Below are 6080 nucleotides of genomic sequence, written 5' to 3'. Positions count from 1 at the left end.
TCTTTATTTCACCAAGATCAGGAGTGAAGTTGGAAAGAAGTAAAACTTGTAATCAAGAAATCGCAAATGATACACTTAATAAATTTGAAACTTGGTCGTCTCTGAACACTATGGGCTCATAAAAGTGGCCCATTCCTTTTTGTTACAGAATAGCGCTCCCCATTGGCTTAAAAACACCACCTTGCAATTTACTTTGCAGGTGATTCAGGATCAATCTCCACCTCTTCTCCTAGCTACAAGACCAATAACTACGGTCAAGACAAAAATATAACCCAACTGGGGAAGAGCTGATTCTGCCATGTAAGGAAAAGGACTAGGCACCAAAGAAACGGTAGGACCTAGCTAGTGTGTACCAGCAGAAACTGTGATACTATGTATGGTATTAAATCCTGAGGGTGTTGAGGTTGATGGATCCAGAGTTCTAGAACGTGACATTGATAATGGAGAACTTATCAGTAAGACAGCGGAGATTTATATCCTGACACAAACTTAAGAAACAGCACTAGCATTTTCCTAAAAGCTTGGAAAAATTAAAGTACCACACAAAGTGAAGTCAGAATTGCAGAATTTTCGTAGCACATGGTCAGAACGGGATCAAATAGCTCACAGAAATGGCATTCTTGAGTAGATATACTATATACAGTTGTTCCCTTTATCCGTGGTTTTACTTTCCTCAGTTTTAGTTACCTGTGGTCAACCATGGTCTGAAAATAACAAATGGAAAATTCCAGAAATAAACAATCATATGTTTTAAATTCTGCACTGTTTTGAGTAGTGTGATGAAATCTCGTGTTGGCCTGATTGGGATATGAATCATCTCTTCCTCTGGGGGATCTGTGTTGTCTACCTACCAATTAGTCACTTAGCCATCTGAGTTATCACATTTACTGTCATGGTTTCTCAGTGCCTGTGTTCAAGTAACCCTTATTTTACATCACAATGACCCCAAAGCTAAGAAGAGTGATGCTGGCAATTTGGATTTGCCAAAGAGAAGCCTCAAAGTGTTTCTTTCAAGTGAAAAGATTAAAGTTCTCGACTTAATAAGTAAATTTTAAAAATTGTATGGTGAAGTTGCTAAGATCTATAATAAAATAAATTTATCAGTGAAATTGTGAAGAAGGAAAAAATCATTTGTGCATAGTATTTATAGGGTTTGGTACTATCCACAGTTTCAGGCATATACTGGCCGCCCTGGAAAATATCCCCCACGGGTAGGGTAGGACGACTTTAAGAACAGAAAACTCACCATCCAGCTACACACCACTTGATTCCCCAGAGAATGCTGCATTTATTTAATCCATAAGGAATTTGTTGTTGAGAGTGGTATCACCATTGAGAACTGCAGTGGTAGCTGTATTCTGTAGGCCAAAGCTGATAATAGGAGCTGGTGCAGAAACTGGGCGCTCTCATTGCAATGGGGATAATAGGATACTGAAATGAGGGAAGCCATGCACGTAAGGTTTCAAAACCAAAAAACATCATAATAAGCAACACGGTCAGAACAGCAGCTGAAAATGCCTGGCCCAGAAAGTTATGGAGATTGTTACTAGACTCATTCTTCTGTGTACAAGATTGATGGACAGCCAATTAGGATATTTCATAATTTACACAACTAAAACAATTCAAATATTTATGCTCTGGAGATATAGGGCAGTCACCTCAATAAACACTCATGATCCTATTCCCAGTACCGAGAGCTGGGATAATTTTCAGCCTGAGAATTTACTATCTGAAGAAGCAGCTGGGTCCTCCTGGGGGTGGGGGGAAGCCCTCAACCCCACAGCATAGTAAATGGTAATAATTCTCCTAGTAGCCCTTCCTCCAGGGGAACCTTCGGGCATTTACTTCTGTAATTGATCAAGGGCAAAAGGTTAATACCTGTCACTTTGAGAATTATTGGACTCAGGGTTCAAGTTGAAATCGATTCATAGGGTCTGAGGCATTGCCATGGACTCGGATTTAGAGCTCTTGGAGGCCAGGTAAAATAATGGAGTCCTAGTCCAAGTCCAGCTCACTGTTGGTCTACACAGCTCATGCTACAGCTGGCGAATATTTCCATGGTGTCCAGATGTATAATCGTTTATAGTCAAGATGGACTTACTTAGCTGCTGGCAGGAAATGCAACATTATTTTCTTGGCCTGTGGCAAAAGCCAAATATAGTCTTTGAAACTGCTCCCTTTCTAGAAAAGACAGTAAATCAAAACTAGTATCCCAATCTGGGAATATACAGAACATGACAGGGATTAGTGCTACCTTTAAAGGCATAAAGGATGGTGGTGGTCCCCATTCAAGCTTCATTTAAATTGCAAGTTTTTCCTCTACAAAAATTTTCAAGAAGTAGCCCCAATTTCAGCTGCTGGGCTGGGTATGGTAACTTTACTGGAGCAGAGAGCAGATCAACACTGCCTCAGGTAAGTGAGATAAGGACGTTGATTTGGTGAGTATGTTATTTTTATCCATATGAGAAATGGGTTTGTATTCAAGGAATAGACAAATATATATATTTATGGTTTTGCTAAGGTTTAGGTTAATTCTCTCACATTCCATCATAACAGAGCCCAGAGGGATCATGATTGTCTGGACATAACACCACATTGCCCTATTATATCTATGACATGATATTAATTGTACAGATGAACAACAAATGGTAAGGAATTTGGAGGACTTGATAAGACACATGTTCATCAGAGGGTGGGAGATGAAGCCTACAAAGATTCAGGGGCTTGCCACCTTAGTAATTTTTTTTTTTTTTTAAGTTCCAATGGTTTGGTATATGCTGTGATATTCCTTCTAAAGTAAAGGAAAATTGTTTCACTATGTTCTTCCCACCCACTAAGATGGAAACACAACACCTAGTAATATACATCAATCTATTTACTAGATGACTTTAAGAGCTAACAAATTTAAGGGCTCAGAGCAGGAAAGCACTCTGCAGCACGTCTATGCTATAGTCTAAGCCGCTTTGCCTCTTGGGCCATGTGACCCAGCAAAACTTTATAATACTGGAGGAATCTGTGGTGAGAAAGGCATCATGGGGAGTTTATGAACCTCCCCCCCCAAAAAAGAATGACAATGTAAACCCATAAGGCTTAATGGCAAATCCATAGCATATGCAACAGAAAGACATACATTACAAAAAAAAAAGTTCCTAGTGTGCTGGAAATTAAGTATCTGATCATGGTGCAGCGATAGTCGTACAGAGCCAACAACAATTGATAAAACATAAATACATCCGAGATCAGGCAGGAGCAGTGACAGAGGGCACAAACTAGCCACATGAACTGGTGGCTCTGACTTCCATGGCTTCTTGCACTGATACCTCTCCCTCTGCTCACACCTAAAGCAACTTGGGGTGTCCTAGTTGTGGGAGCAGGGAAAAGGCTGAGTCTGTTTAATGGGTAAGCCGGCTCAGTCTATGGATGCAAGAAGATGGACTTCTGCTGCTACGGCTGGTCTAAAAGCCACAGCTGCTGTTTAGTATCTCCCTTTTCTACTATCCATTTTAGAATACCTTTACTCTAGGCTGCAACCCCTGCTGTGTCCTCTGTTGGAACTGTATCTCAGTTCTGTTTCTGCCCAGTCCTCCTTCTCTCACTGCCTTAGGTGTTGTTCCCCAAAGCATTTGTTCATTAAAACTTCTGCAAGCAAATCTCTGCCTAAGAACTGTATTTTTAGGGAACCTGATCTAAGATGCTGTCTTAGGGCATACCCCCACAAAAAACCTGAGCAAGTGCAAAATTGCTCCTTTTTCTTTTCTTTTCTCTTTTTTTTTTTGTTATTGCTGTTCTTATAAAATAACACTAATTTTTTTGCAGTGTAACTTTAAAGTTTTTAAGGCGTGTTAGGAAATTGGAATTAAGTAAGCACATAGGATAATCTCGAAACTTATCAGACAAGTTTATCATTGAACTGGTATGAAATTGTTTACCACTGAAATGTTTGATCTTTTCTTTTGAAAAAGAGTCAAATCTGGTTTCTGAGTAGTCTAATAAAGAATCTAGCCTTATTTCATATTTTTTTATTTTGCGTTATTTTATATGAATAATTTATATTTAAATGCTTTGATTAAATATTAGTTACTAAAATACAATCACAATCATAACAGAGCTAGAATCCTCAATTTACTTTATTTTTTGGTGATTAGCCTGCCACTGTACATTTTTTAACTAAAAACAAATGCACCTCTACAACATATAAACTTTAGCATAATTGTAGCAGTAAAATTCAGACCTATCAAAATATGTGACAGGTTACACAAAAGTATCCAGCTATGTTGGAAAAAAATGGATAGTTTTATTCTTTAAAACTGTGTTTTTAAAAGACCTTTTCAAATAAAGCAAGTGACATGAAAATACGGTGACCTTTATGTTGGTTAAAGTCAAATGTCTTCCACTGGAATCACTTTCTTTTCCTAATTGTTCAACATCTTGACTTCCCTTGTCTGACTATTGAATAGATATTGCATTTCTGACACTGAAGAACAAGAAAAAAAAAACTCTGTTAGAATATTTATAAAAGCTTGAATATCTGTTACATATTAGAAGTATAAAGTTGATCAATAAATGGTAACAGACATGAAAATATTTTATAAAGTTAATATTTGAGGGAGATAACTTTAATAATTAATCATTGATTCAGCAGCTGTATATATGCTCCAAACAAATCTTATCTATTATGGTAAAAAACAGAATCAATTTCTTGGCACCAGGATTACCAATATTCAACAATATCTCAAATTCCTTAACCTAAGAACAAGAAGAGAAGGTGGGGTTTGGATTAATAAGTTTGTCTCTCTTTAAAAAACATCATAATAAATGCGTACATTGAATGCTGCTTATCACTGCACCAATGAAGTCTTGACCCTCTCCTAGTAAACTTGACAGAGTTACCCTGTGATCTTGAATGCTTAGCTTATCTTTTTGGGGCTTTTCTCTCTCAACTGCCACTAACATCTGCTGACTCATCTCCTAAGATTCAAGAAATTTCTCGTCAAAAGATCAGGAGAGAGTTGAGATCTTCAAGATGATGAAAAACACACATAGTAGGAACACACACACGCACATTCAAACAATGCTATGCATCATTTAGAACAGCATAATTTCCATTCACTCATTTATTCAATATATATTTATGAATATCATCTTGGAGAGGTTGGGATTTCAGGCTCTGGAGCCAAACCACTGGGATTTGAATCCTGTCTCTACATTTACAAGCTATGTAATCGTATACAAATTACTTAATTTTTGTCTGCCTCATTTCCTTATACACAAAATGGGACTGGTAAATATAGTATTTATCTCCTAGGGTGGGTGTGAACATTAAATAAGTTTATAATATGCCTGATACACAAAGAGTGCTCAATAGGAATTTTTGTCAACTGCTGATAGAAAGGAAGTTCTCTCCTCTCACAAGCTGCAATATCACATGCAGCTACTGGACTGCAAGATTTGCAAGGTTTAACCGACGTAGACTCTTAATGAAGAAATGATTCAACCAGCAGAATGAGGGGGTAGGGGACCAAGAAAGAACAAGACTGAGATTGAGAAATCAGTAAATTTAAATTTAATATGAGACTCATTCCTTCTATTGGTAACACTCATGTACTCAATAAACAAACACAACACAGGTTGGAGTGGCTCAATTTCTATATGGAATATACTCTGGCGTTTAACTTTGGATGTCACTCTTATTCCTCTCTCTTGAAATTGGAGTTAAATGATACATTTTAATAGCAAACCTTGTATATTTAATACACTTTTACTTGCTCTATTTTTTTTTTCTGACATAAAGGTCACAACTCTTCACAAAGACACAAAACAATGTTTTAAGAGGGACCGTGGTGAATAAATACAGAGATAAGTGAGTTGTTTTGTAACTAAGAAAAACACCATGTGGTGAGTTGGCACTCATTGACTGAGAGTACTCCCTCTACTCTACTGGCTATGGAAAAACTACACAGAAACTCACTTGGTGGGTACTAATACACACACGCACACAAACAAATGTGAAATAACCACTGATTCCTAATGGGACAGCATTATTCCATATCAAATGTATAGTGAAGAAAAGTATCTGGATG

Source organism: Galeopterus variegatus, unplaced genomic scaffold (assembly GCF_000696425.1).
Source record: "Galeopterus variegatus unplaced genomic scaffold, G_variegatus-3.0.2 Scaffold0, whole genome shotgun sequence".
Classification (NCBI taxonomy): Eukaryota; Metazoa; Chordata; class Mammalia; order Dermoptera; family Cynocephalidae; genus Galeopterus; species Galeopterus variegatus.
The sequence above is the reverse complement of the archived record's forward strand: the minus strand, read 5'-3'. Positions refer to the sequence as shown.